The 15419-nt window shown below is 42.1% G+C and overlaps 1 long non-coding RNA gene across 1 annotated transcript; it reads left to right on the plus strand.

The window, feature by feature from the left end:
* Nucleotides 1-4461: 4461 nt before the first annotated feature.
* On the plus strand, nucleotides 4462-14188 carry LOC117531180. The gene is made up of 3 exons (XR_004566546.1): nucleotides 4462-4606; nucleotides 11988-11993; nucleotides 14179-14188. It is a non-coding gene; the product is annotated as an uncharacterized LOC117531180 (long non-coding RNA).
* Nucleotides 14189-15419: the final 1231 nt, after the last annotated feature.

A 15419-nucleotide genomic window follows, 5' to 3' on the forward strand; every position in this document is an offset into this window, starting at 1 on the left:
CACGAATTACATAACGGTCACCGTGCACTACATCCACAATTGGGAGATGTCAAACCACATTCTAGCCATGAAGGAAGTGATAGGAGTGAAGTCTGGGGACCACATCCGAGTCATCGTCAAAGAAATGATGATGGCTCGTCAACAGATTTTCAAGTCCAGACTTAAGACACACTTATTTTCCCTTTCATATGGCAGCATACTGGTACAGTTTGTTTTACGCTTTTTACTCTTTTAATTAATTTATCAGTAATTGGAGCGGGCCACGGCATCAACTTTACCTAAATTCTGGGTCTTTTAGTGAAGCTTAGGGCTAGCGGCCGGCGATCACCTTAGTATTTCTTCTGTTTTTCTTGTTGTTTAATGCTGACAAATTATACAGTATTTTTTGTTTTTCTGATGCCTGATTCTGTTTTTTCTCTGTTTAAGGTGCAGCTCCATCCAGAGATGGGAGTTGTATTCGTGTTGGCGATCCTCCTGTCCTGTGCACCAATAGCAATTCTTGTATATTCGTCCGTGAATTGTTCTGTGAATTATTTCTGTAATTTATGTCTGTATCATGGCCCAAGCAGAGGGTCACCCCTTTGTGTCTGGTCTGCTTGAGGTTTTTCCTTACCACTGTTGCTCTGGGGGTTAGTAAGGTTAGACCTTACCTGCGTGAAGCGCTTTGAGGCAACTCTGTTGTGATTTGGCGCTATATAAATGAAAATAAATTGAAATTGAAATCCTTATGGTATATCTTGCTATTATATTGTGTTCATATATGTGCTCAGCAAAGCATGCTGTATGTGTAACATTGTATTGTCATCTTTGGTATATTTTATTTGCCATATTAAGTGCTATTAAGCTTTGCAATGTGGTTTGAAAGTGAAATTAGTATTCTATTCTAGTATTAAATTATGATTATTATATTTTAATATCATTTTCAGGGCTATCATTTGCTAAACTTGTGTGTGTTTGTCTTTCTTTCCCCTCATCCCTCCTTTCTTTGACCCATCATAGGAATTTGGCATCCAGAGCGCAAACAACGTGTTCGTCACAGACAATGGGTCCAATGTGGTTGCAGCTTTTAAGGATTATGTCCGGTTGTCCTGTGCCGGCCATAATTTAAATTTGGCCCTCAAATATGCGTTCGACCAGCTGGAAGAGGACCACAAAGTCACCAAGCTGATGAAGGAGTGCAAGGTCCTTGTGTCCCACTTCAAAAAAGCAGGGTAAGATCAGATGATATCCTGTCATGCTTGGCTTGCCTCTTATGGTTCTTTTAAAGATGGGTGAAGTGTAAAAAATAATGTAAATATATAAATAATAATACATAAATAATATTCAAAAAATGAATTCTTGCAATTGAGGTTTTTTTCACAACTGTATATTGTTTTGTTGAATCGTTATTTCAGACGGTGGTATTTGCAATAACTGTAGCCTTATGTTTCTTGTGGACTGTCTTCAAATGTTCTTCAGATTACAGAAGGAGCTGGATCAGACGTTGAAGCAGGCAATCAAGACCAGGTGGAACTCATGACTTCTGATGCTACAGTCCATTAATGCTGCTTTGAAGTCTGGGAAGCTACACAACATCCTCCTCCAACGCAGAGAGCTCCGCTTCCTCCACAACATTGATTCTGACCTTCTGGAGGAACTCATCCAACTCCTTACTCCTTTTGATGAGGCCACCAGGCACCTCTCCAAGGACGACTCGCCTACCCTTCACCTTGTCCTGCCAACCAAGACAACAATGCTGAGGGGGTAATGATCCAGGATGAGGACAGCCCAATTGTGAAAGAGGTAATGTTTAAATTAGTACAGTGCTGGTTTTTACTGTAGTTGGAGGAAATTCAAGTCACAGGTAGCCTAGTCCTACCTAATAACAGGGCTTAACCCAGCCTGGCTATCCCCAGCCTAAATCACTAATTTCAGGCATAGTTTCCAGGCTGCTGAGCAGATCGGAAACAGAATGAGTGCCCATTATAACCAGGAAAGCATCTTAAAAATCACAAACTGCAACATACCTGTCTGCTTGAGAATGTGTATGCCCTGATCATGTTTATGTTGCAAATATTAACACCATTGCAGCCACAGCGCTCTCTCTCCTTCCCTGAGGAGTTTCCTGAGAGAGACTCTCAACACTCAGGAGTATGAGGAGGTCATCAACACCCTTACAGAGCTCATGACAACAGTGCCAGAACAGGGAGTCAGGGTCCGTGAGGAGGAGGAGAAAGAGGGTGAATAGCACTGGTAAAGCAGCACCCACTGAACATTATTTACATCATTACGAAATGTGTTACTCACACACTTTGTATGTCTCTCTGTCTCACACACACACACAAACAGCATTGTTCTATAATAATGTCTTCTTTCCTCAGATACACCACTGAGTGCAGAGACCACAGAGGTTCACAACTTCTTTGCAAGTTGTGTAGAAGAGGAGGAGAGGGAGGACTGTGCCAAAGGAGAATTGGCTTCGGTCCGAGATTTGGTGCTGCAGAACATCAACACCCGCGGTCAGTCTGTCTGGCAGGAGATGTCAGGTGGGTTAGTGCCGGTTGCCAAGAAGCTGCTGGCAAACCCAGCAACCAGTACTCCCTCTGAACGTTCATTCAGTGTCGCTGGGAGACTGATTGAGGAGAGGCGTACCTCCCTTGACCCAGAAAATGTTAATTTGCTTTTATTTCTTCACAACAACATTTAAAACACACACACACACACACACACACACACACACACACACACACACACACACACACACAGTGATGCTTGGAGAGACTTTTGGACTGATATTCCATTGCCACTGAGCAAGCCTCCACTTCAAACACAAAGTTTTTTTTTGTGTGTGTGTGGTTTTTCTGTGTAAATACTGTTTGTTGTTAAATACTTATATATGAAAAAAATGACAAAGCTAACTTGACTTCTTTAGTAGAATAACATTAAAACTTGAAACTCCTTAAAACGTTAAAACTCTTGGTTGGTAGTTCCTACATTTGGGTAATTGTCTCTGTCTGGTTGACTCAACTCCTTAATTGCCAGTGTGGTGTAGCAAACATTTGAGACTGTATTTTGTTCAAGTAATATAATGGCATTAAGTAACTTTTTCACATGCACACATAGTAAACCAGATACCTATTTTACACCTTTTGTGATGGTTGTACAATTTGATATTTTCAGGGGCAACCAGCATCATTTACTAAAAGGTTGCAAGAAACAAAATATAAAACTACATGGCCACAAGCTGTTCTTTCACCAGTTGGCAGAGGAAATGGTGGGTAGAGGATTTTGAATTTTGCGATGTGGTGTGCTTTCAGTTCAAAATGTTGGATAGGATGCAAGTTGTTGGGAAACCGTGACGAAAGTTGGCTAACTTGTTACAGTAGGCCTTACTGTAGTTTCTCTTCTCTGTGCGTAACATGGCTATTCAGGGCAAAGAAACAGCTGAAATGGAAATAGATCCCTTGCCAATCACAAGGGGGAAAAAACAAGACAAACGGGAGTGGGACTGATTTTGAGTGGGAGCAGGATGGGATTGGGAGTCATCCCTTACCAAAAAGTAGTACATGCAAGTATGTTTCAAGTATACTTCCAGTTTACTTTTTATATACTTATCAGTATTATTTTTTTTTTTGGTAAGAGATCTTTACAGGAGTGGGATGGGATTTATTTTTTTACTCCGGTCCAGGATTGGGACGGGATGGGATTTTTTTCTGGGAGTGGGATGGGACGGGAGTGAAAATCCACTCCCATGTCATGCTCTAGTGGGGAGAGCATGAACCACACACACGCCATGTGTTGGGAGCGTTGGGGGAGCGCACAAAAGACATGCACGTGTTGTGTGTGGAGCCGACACTCTGGCACTCCACATGTGCATTTGGCAGCTTCACAGTCGTGGGGGCACACAAATTTTACCGCCAGCTCGAAAGTGATTGTCTGCTGACTGCTTTCGTGCAAATAGCGTGAATGGCCACACATTTTCTAAGAGCCAAACAAGTGGTGTTAGATGTTCATGCATGTCACCTGGAATTTGGCCAACACCTGTCGCTCACTGTGCACACTCTGTCTTTCGGCTGCTGGTCTGCGCAAATAGTTGTAGCAACAGGTGTATGACGTGTTAGAGGCATCTATGATTTTACATGTATTGCATACGATTCCTGCTTCATGTGCAATTCGACCGCATTCGTACTATGTGTGAAGGGGCCCTAAGGAAAAACTTCCTCTGATTTGTGATTTGTGGAAGAAACCTCAAGCAGACCAGACTCAAAGGGGTGACCCTCTGCTTGGGCCATGATACAGACACAAATTACAAAATAATTCACAAAACGAATACACAGGAAATGTTGCTGGTGCACAGGACAGGAGGGTTTCAGAAACAGACACCACACCCATCTCTGGATGGAGCTGCACCTCAAACAGAGAGAAAAAACAGAATCAGGCATCAGAAAGACAACAACATGGGTGACTTTGATCCCATCTCCAGGCCAAAACGTCGAGTGTTAGTGATAGAGTATTCTATCACCCGTAAAGTTAGATGACAGATGCCAGCTGATGTTAAATATATTCCTGGGGCCAGGGCACCCAGCAGTGCCTCTCAAATTAGGGTGCTGACGTTGCATAAGGGCAGGTCAAGGGCAGATGACCTACAAGTAGGTCAAATTTCATATTTGAGTAAAACATGTCATGTAATGCATCAAATGAAAGGACTTGGTAAGACGGTTCAGAAAATATCAACAGTTTTGTGTTACATGATTCGAGTGTCGTTATCATGTGAAAAGTACAAAATTATGATTTTTAAGCTTCTGAAAAAGCATGAAAATCATCTTGGATCATCTTCAAAGTGGACAAGTAGACACTTGAGGAAGGTCAAAGGTCAAGGTCACAGGAAGAACAAACACTAAAATCACCCAAAAAACGTTCCTGGTAGCAATTTGTGCTTTTTTGCCTCCACATTTCACATGAATATGGTGAATAGTCTTCCCCATAAGGCATTACCTGGGATAGGCAATCAACCATAACCTTCAGGGTTTGCCTTGAGGTCAAAGATGACCTACAGGTAGGTCAAATTTCATATTTGATTAAAACATGTCATGACATGTATCCAAATTAAAGTGCTTGATGAGGGGATTCAGAACATATTAAAAGTTTTGCATTATGATGTGATTTGGTGATGTTATGATGAGAAAAAAGTGCAACATTTTGATATTTAAGGGTATGAAAAAGCGTGCAAATAAACTTGGATAGTCTTCAAAAAGGACATGTAGAAACTTGAAAAAACTTCTCTTGACGTGAGGAAAAAAATGAGGTCAAGGTAAAAGATCAAGGTCACAATATGTTCAAAGAAAGGACAAAGACCAAGCTCAGTAAATGAACACTCCCGAAGGCATTTTCTTGAAATTTTGCATTCAAATATCAGGGAATTAAAGGGGTTGGCCTTGCAAAAGGGCAATTGCCTCAGAAAAGCAAATGACTTCCAGGGTTTGTGGTGAGGTCAAATTGTATTTCTGAGTGATAAATGTCATGTGGTATAAAAAACGAAAGGTTTTCCAAAGAAATCAAAATTTCTCCAGTATGACGTCATTGACTGTTATGATGGAAAGACTTGGTCAAATAACTACAGACATCGTGCAGGCAGTTTTTTTCATGGTATTGTCTTCGAAATACACCCACGGACACTTGATGAACATCTTCTCTTGACACACCATGTGATTGTCTAAAGAACTTGCCAGTCCATCTTCATGATTGTCTTTCCTCGTGGTAGTCTGTCTTGTTCACCTTTTGGCACGATACCCGTCTCCCGCAGGGTGTTTTTTTGTTTTTTGTTTTTTTTGTCTGTTTGTGAACAGCCTGGAGCCCACAAATTTTCAAACATCATTAGGGATTTTTTTACTGAGGATTCATATCCTGATCAGCAAGAACTGATTAAATTTTACAGGTCATGAAAAAAATCACTATCCTTTAACATTTGAACAAATTTTCAAAAATTCATAACTCTGTTAAAAAAAGATCACGTTTCTTTCATATCTGAGAGCCTTATGTAGGATGGTATCCTTTATCACATGACAAAGTCTGATCCAGATCTGATCCAGATTACAGATTTTGTGACCATTTAAATTTAACATTGAAAACCCCATTTAATGCATATTTTACAATATATCTTAATTAAACTTGCCCCAAACACTCATATTTGAAAGCAAGGTGCAGACTGGCACTCACTATCACCTGACAAAGTTTGATCCAGATCTGATCTGGATTGTGGAATTTGTGCACAGATTAATTAAATATTGAAAAGCCCACTTTGCTTCAATCACTCTCATTTGTGACAAGGAGGTGCAAACGGGCACTCTCAATAAATAGGCTAAGTTTGATCCACATCTGATCTGTATTTCATGTTTAGCAGATATTTGATTTTAACATTGGAAAGCCTTTTTGATCTATATTTTGTGTAATATTTTAGGTTATGGAAAGACTCTTTGAATTTTTTTTCCAAGGGAAAACAAAATGTGGAATTGGAAACTAGTGTTGGCAAAAGTTTGTGAACAAGAGCGGTGCTCCAGTTCAATTGAAATGTTAACTTTTGGTGAAAATAAGATAAGAAATAATCAGGTTATAGTTGTGTCCTTTACTCTTCTGGGCAACTTAGTTTTTCTATTACAGTATAGTTTAGTGCTCACGAACACAGATTTGTGAACAATATTTGAGAGAAATACAGTAGGTCTTTTGTGTATATAGAAAATGTTTTAAACCTTTGAGCTCAGCTCATGAAAAACTGAATTGAATTGAATAAGCTTTATTGTCATTGTATAATAACACAATGAAATGTCGTTCGGCGACACCCCTGTGAAGCAGCTCCCTCACAGATAAATTACAATATACAACAGACTAGTGGAGGGAATATCCGGTGCAATAATAAAAACAGTGCAGTGTGATCCCCAGTGTGATACAAGTAGTCAATATTCTTCTAAAAGTCTTTTCACAGCCATTGGGAAAAAGCTGTCCTTCAGTCTGTTTGTGCGGGCTCGGATAACCCGGAGCCTGCCAGACGGGAGGATGGAGAAGAGGGAGTGTCCTGGATGGTAGGGATCATTCGTGATCTTTGTGGCCCGTCCGAGAAGGCGTTTTGAGTAAATCTCAGCCAGGGATGGGAGCGGGCAACCGATGATCCGCTGAGCTGCTTTAATCACTCGCTGAAGCTGTTTCTTCTCAGATGTGGTGCAGCTGGCATACCACACCGTACATCCATATGTGAGTACGCTCTCAATGGTGCAGCAGTAGAAATTCTTCAACAGAGGCGGAGGCAGCTTGTTCTTTTTCAATGTTCTTAGGAAAAATAGGCGTTGCTGGGCCTTTTTAACCATATGATTGGTATTGGCTGTCCAGCCAACTTCCTCAGAGATGTGTAGTCCTAGGAACTTGAATTCTTGGACACATTCCACCCGTTCCCCTTTGATCATCAGAGCATGGTGAGGTGTAACCCGTGCCTTCCGAAAGTCAATTATTATTTCTTTCGTTTTCTTGGTATTCAGATGGAGATGGTTTTCACTGCACCATGTCACCAGTGAATCCACTTCCTCTCTGTAGGGCATTTCATTGTTGTCACTGATCAGTCCCACGACTGTCGTGTCATCAGCAAATTTGATGACAGAGTTGGTGGCGCTGTGAATAGCAACGCAGTCATGGGTGTATAGTGTGTACAAGATGGGGCTTAGTACACACCCTTGTGGCACGCCAGTGTTGATGACAGTGGAAGCGGATGTGGAGTTGCCTATTCTCACATACTGCCGTCTGTTTGTCAGAAAGTCCTTAATCCATAGGCATAGCGGGGTTCCAAGCTTCAATGCCTGCAGTTTGTTGACAAGCCTACTAGGGCTGATGGAATTGAATGCTGAATGCTGCTGCTGCTGGGAGAAAAAATGGGAGAAAAAAAACAGTGTTGCATTTATATCTTTGCTGAGTGTAATTACAACTACATTGAGCACACAACATAAGATTTCATTCTCACAAATTAAGGAATTTGTTTTGATTAATCCAAAGCAAATATTCATCATCATGCTGACATTTTTAATTCTGCAGATATTCATTATTATAGCAACCAAATGATTAAAAACTAAAAATTACAAAACCTGCACTTCCAAGGGTGTCTCAGCTGAGTGTTTTTAGACAAACACTGGATTTTCCAGCTGGGAAAAACACTTTTTTTGCACACAGCCTCAATGACTTAAACATAAACGACAAAGAATGATCAAAGTCTGAAAAATACAAAGGTTTTGTTTGAGCTGAAGATGTAAAATAAAAATAGAAAAGACCACTATGCCCCCTGTGTTTAATTCAGGCGGCATAGTGGTCCAAGGACTAGTCCAGGAAGCAGGTGGATGGAATGAATGACTTCCTGCCCTGCTAAAACAACTGATTTTGTGTGCACAAATTTATCAAGCCATATGCACACACAATAACATTCTGCGCACTTAATATATTAAAACATGCCCAAGATATGTCTGTTTTTTCTGTCTGTTGCCACCCCAGGCTGCTGAACACTGATGCTAGATGGGGAAAAGTGTCTACAGGTTTTAAACTATCTAAACGTGTGTTCGTAAAAATTCAGCCATGGTTTAGTTTAACTCTGAATCTCATTGCTGTCACGCCTGCTTCTCAGACAAGACTGACGTCTTCCCTCGTTAGACATTCAGCAGCCACACAGTAACCTGAGCCCGTGCATGTCTGCCATATTTTACTGTGCACGTGTATGCATAGTGTGGTTGCATGAAGACAAAACCGTGCGCACACACATGCACCTCAGCTGTAGTCTGCACTCCAGCCTGGAATCTAATATCCCTCCCCCCATTGGAAACACATGTGGAAGCCTGACAAAGCCCAGCATGCTCCCTGTGCCGTGTATGTCAGCAGTCAGTCATTTTTAGACCGTGCAGCTCTGTGCAGTGGGTCAGCCTTTGTGATGTGTGCAGGAATAGCTGTGAAAAGGTCTGTCTGCTCTTGTCCTTAAGTTAGAATAAAGTGAGTGATTGTGGTGCATTAAACAGTGCCGAATTACTGCTATTGTTTCACAGCACAAAAGCATGACCAGGTCATTCCCTGAAAGTGTTTCAATCTTAGATGTGAACTACAGTGCATGTGCTTCTTTGGCTTTTGCTTCAAATCTCATTATCTGGCAACTCTCTGTAAGTGTGTATTTTGGAATGATCAAACTTAAACAAGTGTAAAAAAAAAAAATCAAAAAAAGAAAAAAAAATTGTTTATAAACAAAATGATCATCACGATAGTAAAGAAAGTCCTGTAGGTTTTAACAAGAATAAAATACAGAATTTCAAGTGGTTTACTTCTTTCTAAAGAGGTGAAATTTTGTGGTTTGGCCATCAATCCACAAGAAGACTGAATATGAAGTTTGAAAGTCTGTCCTTAGTGACTGCTGTTGGATTATAGACGACTCTTCTGGAATGGCAGATGTGTTGCATCAGTATTCTGTTTTGCCTGTTTTGTGTGATTTCACTGATTTATTTCTGCCCTCTGTCAGATAAAGCAGCAGTTAAAAGGGAAGTGCTGGTTCCCATTGAAGACTGGTAGAATACTTTTAAAGTACACTTAAAAAATTGAGTTTTTCTAGCTTTGCAGGAAATGTTTGGTCTGCTTTTGTAAAGCCATAATAGCCACTGACGGGGACTGTGCTCCCAAATACTTGCCTGGCGCAGGACCAACTCGAAGCATTTCTTAACACATTATAATCTTTGAACCTTTGAGAACCATACTTTAACCTCTGATATTGCCGCCGTTACCATATGGAGTACCACCGACACATCAGGCCAGGACTCCTTAGTGTGAAAGGAAGGAGACACCCTCTGGATGGGATGCCAGCTTCTTCCCACTAAGGCCTGGTTCACACGGCAGGATAATTAGGCCGATATCGGACCCAATCTTCCCCTTCCGACAAGCTTAAGAACGCCCCGACAATCGTGATGACACTAAAGATAATCTGATCAGATATTCCTCCTGTGTGTGGTGTGTTCAGAGTGCTCCGATCGCAAATCGGGGATATTCAACATATTGGATTTTTTTTGGCCTGATATCACAGTGTGTGTTGTGTCCTCTGACCAAAACGAGCTCACAGCCTGCTGAATGTGACGTACAGCCAATCAGAAAGCGAGGTGACGGACGTACGGAGCAGAAAATAAAATCAAAACAGCTGTTCTGATTTACCAGAAAGTCCGGTGGTCGCGCTGTCTCCACTCCTTTAAAGAACACCTTTTCTTTTTCTTTTTGTGTCATTTTTTTCCCTCTGTTTTAAATAGTCCACAAAGTACCTCTGTTTGTTTACTCTGAAATCACGTTTAATCTCGAGAGATTTTGCGAGATTTCCTGTCTGAACTGTAAATGTTCGTGTGTGAAATCTGTTTGTGTGTGGTGGTGTTGTCCTTACCGTGTGGCTGAACACCACACACTGTACCACCAAACCTGTCAGATCCATGATTTTTTATCTTCATGTGTGTGGTCTCTCAGGTTTTGGAAACCGAAAGATAATTTTAAAATCCTGTCATGTGAACCAGGCTTAAGGTGGACTGGTGAAATGTCTTGTTCAAGGACACACCTGGAATCAAACTTTATAAGCTGGAAGTCTAACTTCATTGCTAACCAAGCCAGCTGGTTGACATTGATAATCATTTTGTGGTGCTAAATCAGCTTGTGATTAATAATTTTGTGGATTTAAAAGGTTCCCCTTCTCCATTTCTCCATGTACATCTTGAGTTGCATCAGGAACTGTATCCAGCATGAAACCTGTGACAAATCAGCATGTGGATCCACTGCAGCAACTCTGGGAAAATGTAGGATATGTCTACCTGCAATTGGCCTGTTGTTTCTGTGTAGGCTCTCAGTTGTACAGGTGGTTTCCATAGTAGAGAAGCTTGAGTCTTCGACTGGACTGGGTTGGTTGACGCGAGGACGTTTCGCTTCAAATCGCAGAAGCTTCCTCGGCTAAAATTCTTGCTCTAGTAGTCTGACTTCTGTCTTGACTCTTGTAGAGAAGAATAAACAGAAGCCACAAAAACTGGAGTTTTACAACAACTTGTACGGAAAGCCCTCACAGTATGTGGGTACCCACGATGGTCCCTGGACAAAGTGCAGAAGTCCCAGAAAACAAAGAGACCAGATAGACAGGAGACGGAGACAAGAAGAAGAGGAGTGTCTCTCCCTTATTTAGCAGGAGTAGGGGAAAAACTACAGAGGATCTTCAGACAGCACAAAATCTCAGTTTACTTTAAACCGGTTAACACCTTGAGACAGAAATTAGTTCACCCTAAGGACAGGATCCCTAGTTACAAACAGAGCAATGTAGTGTATTCTATCAGATGTCAGGAAAACTGTAACAAACGCTACATAGGTGAGACTAAGCAGCTGTTACACAAAAGGCTATACCAGCACTGCAGAGAGGGCGCCAGTGGACCTCAGTCTGCAGTTCATCTCCACCTTAAAGACACTAACCACACGTTTGAGGACAAGGAAGTTAAAGTCTTAGCCAGAGAGAAGAAATGGTTTGAGAGAGGTGTCAAGGAAGCATTCTATGTGAAACAGTTGAAACCCAGTCTTAACCGGGGAGGGGGTCTGAGACATGCTTTGTCCCAGGTTTACAATGGGGTACTCAGGTCAAAGCAGTTTCAGTCTTTTGTTCATGGTAATGAGTCATTCATGTCATCAGCGGCGCCTTGGGGCAACTGTTTGTTGTGATTTGGCGCTATATAAATAAAATTGATTGATTGATTGATTGATCAGCAGAGTCGTCAAGGGAGCCATCAGGAGAGGCTTCCGTCCCATCATTAGGAGGGACAGCTGCCCTGTCATTAGGAGGGTGCTAACTAGAGCACAATAGGTGCTAATTAGAGCTATTGTTTAGTCACTAGCCAATAGCAGTCGGCCTCTCGGTAGGAGGGATCTGGTTAGGTATATAAAAAAAAACTCCAGCTTTTGTTGGCTTCTGTTTATTCTTCTCTACAAGAGTCAAGACAGAAGTCAGACAACCAGAGCAAGAATTTTAGCTGAGGATGCTTCTGCGATTTGAAGCGAAATGTCCTCACGTCAAGCAACCCAGTCCAGTCGAAGATTCAAGCTTCTCTACAATTGGCCTGTTAAGAATAGTAAATATGGCTCAGCTCAGTCTACACTTCCCTATCCTTAGCCACCTCCTGTAACTCTTCCTGGGGCATCCTGAGGCATATTCTGAGTCTTCCACAGACATATGTACCTTCCAGATTAAACGTCCTACTATCTCTCATGCTTTCTTCTTCAATCCTGCCTGTCCACAGTGTCCAACGGCTTAGCCATTATTGATCCATCAAGATCAAAGTCCAGTCAAACATTAACAATGACTTTAATGTGACCCAATTCCTTTTATTATGCTGTTGATGGCTTTAGTCAAAGGCAGTTAAAGCAGTGGTGCCCAATAGGCAGAATGGGATAGAGGAATGTCCAACTACAGTGCATCCGCAAAGTATTCACAGCGCTTCACTTTTTCCACATTTTGTTATGTTCCAGCCTTATTCCAAAACAGAGTAAATTAATTTTTACCCTCAAAGTTGTACTCACAACACCCCATAATGACAACATGAAAAATATTTCTTTTAAAATTTTGCAAATTTACAATTTGCAAAAAACTAAGGACTCACATGGCCATAAATATTCACAGCCTTTGTTCAATACTTTGTTGATGCACCTTTGGCAGCAATTCCAGCCTCAAGTCTTCTTGAATATGATGCCATAAGCTCGGTGCACCTATCTTTGGACAGTTTGGTCCATTCCTCTTTGCAGCACCTCTCAAGCGCCATCAGGTTGAGATGGGGAGCGTCGCTGCACAGACATTTTCAGATCTCTCCAAAGATGTTCAATCAGATTCATGTCTGGGCTCTGGCTGGGACACTCAAGGACATTCACAGAGACACTCCTGAAGACACTCCTTTGATATCTTGGCTGTGTGCTTAGGGTCATTGTCCTGCTGAAAGATGAACCGTCGCCCCAGTCTGAGGTCAAGAGTGCTCTGGAGCAGGTTTTCATCCAGGATGTCTCTGTACATTACTGCAGCATGATGCTGCCACCACCATGCTTCACTGTAGGTGCCTGGTTTCCTCCAAACATGACACCAAAGAGTTCAATCTTTTCAGACCAGAGAATTTTGTTTCTCCTGGTCTGAGAGTCCTTCAGGGGCCTTTTGTCAAACTCCAGGTGGGCTGCCATGTGCCTTTTACTAAGGAGTGGCTTCAGTCTGGACACGCTACCATACAGGCCTGATTCAGACTTCAGACAACTTTATTGATCCTGAAAAAGGGCAATTACATTTACACTTCAATTACCTCAGACAAGATACAGCAATTAATCCACAATTATTGTTTGTTTACTGTAATAATGGCACACATCAGAATTAGAGACAACACATATACGTTTGACATTGTTTATGTGCACTAAACAAATTGAGGTAAAGTGGGTGAAGGCTGCTGCAACTGGAGTCACGCCGCTGCTAGCTTGGGGGGAACGGGGACCTGCCGCAGCTAAAAACTACGCAGCCCCCGGAGGGGGAAGGGGTGGTGTGAGCGGTGGCCGGGATGGGGTAAAGTGATGGGGAGCAGGAAAGGAGGTAAAGGGAAAAATGGAGCATGCTTCAGTCTTGTCCATGTGTAAGTCTGTCAGTTTATTGTCTTTGTGGGTTGAGATAAGAAGGAGCCGAATAATCTCACCAGAGCCTGAAGACATTCCTCTGGAGGAAAACATTGGGCAATTTGTCCTTGAGGCTGGATAAGCCTGGAGCGTTGTGGTTTGAGCAGTGAAAAACCCTTTTAACAGTTCCACTTGAACAACCAAATCCCAATTATGAATTAAGAATATTCCCAATTATTAATTAAGAATATTCACCGGCCTCTGAAACCTTCAGCTTCAACTGCAAGGCACGCATCTGCTCCAAGATGTCTGAGTTCAAGAGTCAACGCAGTCTGAGAATGCACTGCCTTGCCGACCTCGTTAATCATGACGGACAAGCGAGGGGCCATAGTTCTTGATGCCGCCATCTTGCCAATTTTCCGGTAGATCAGGGCAGCACATAAGCCAAAAAGTACCAGCCCTGCTACCATAAGACCAAAAATGAATAAATCCTCGACATCCTCAACGGAGAAAGGCACCAAGCATGCAACACGCCAAGACTCCCAGGAGTCAAGAACATAGCTGGCAGGATACGTTCCATCTGGGCAGGTAGGATCCCCCGGTCCTGACCTTCTTGTAGAAAAAATGGTGTCAATAGCGTTCAGAGACCAGCTGATCAATTCCATGGTTAATCCAATAGTAGTCCAATAGATCCAGAACCCAATATAATTTGAGGAATTCACAGCCTGGTGAAGTCAGGACTTGAAGGTTAAAGGCAGAGAACAGAGGGAACAGAGATAAGGGCGAGTGGAGGAGAGGCGACTGCCCTCGTTGGAGTCCCAAGCTGCTTAGATTGCTGCAGAGATGGTTGTTCTTTTGGAAGGTTCTTGTCAGGCTGAGAGGTAGTGAGGCACTGACTGAGGCTGGATGCAACATGCAGACTCACAGGCTGGCATATGAGTAAAGGCTGGGTCTTTAATGGAGACACGGGTATGGTACACAGGCAAGCAGTCCACGGTGCAAAAGTACAGATAAGGGCGAGACAATAAGTCAAGCTCCAAAACAAGCAGGCTTCAGTAAACCAGCAAACAGGGCAATCAGATGAGAGGCAAAAACAGGTTCCAAAAAGCAGAGCTGGGGTCAAAAACACGGCTAGGCAAACAACAGAACAGTGACGTGAGCTGGTAAGTGACAATGTCGACAAGAGGGGAAAAGAGATGCAAGAAAGGGCAGTGACAAGTGGGCAAGGAAATGACAGACAAAATGGGGTGTGGCCAACAGAGATGAGGAAGTGCAGGTGCAGGACAAGAGAGTGCAGTGATCAGAGGGAGACAGTGATAATGAAGAAGCTGGGTGTGAACACGTGAGAACTGAGATGAGTGCAGACACGGAGCAGACGAAGACAGGATGAGACAAACAGGTGTAAGTGAGCAGTGACGAGAATTACAGACATGACAACTAAAGACCATACAAAGGAAACATGAACAGGTGATCAAAACTTGAACAGGACTGAAAAGCAAACCAAAAGATGAAGATAAACTACATAAACTGATGAGACAATAATAGGAAATTAAACACTATGACAAAACTAAACTGGAACAGACAGACAAAAACTATAAGTAAAACAGAGACTAAGTGATAACAAAACCTGACATCAAAGTACTACATACATATAACAGAACTGAGAACAGCAAAAATAAGCAAACAATAACTAAATTATAAACCATGAAAACACAGACTGATTGAACAATCAATCAATCAATCAACTTTTTTCTTGTATAGCGCCAAATCACAACAAACAGTTGCCCCAA

Source organism: Thalassophryne amazonica, chromosome 18, assembly GCF_902500255.1.
Source record: "Thalassophryne amazonica chromosome 18, fThaAma1.1, whole genome shotgun sequence".
Taxonomy (NCBI): Eukaryota; Metazoa; Chordata; class Actinopteri; order Batrachoidiformes; family Batrachoididae; genus Thalassophryne; species Thalassophryne amazonica.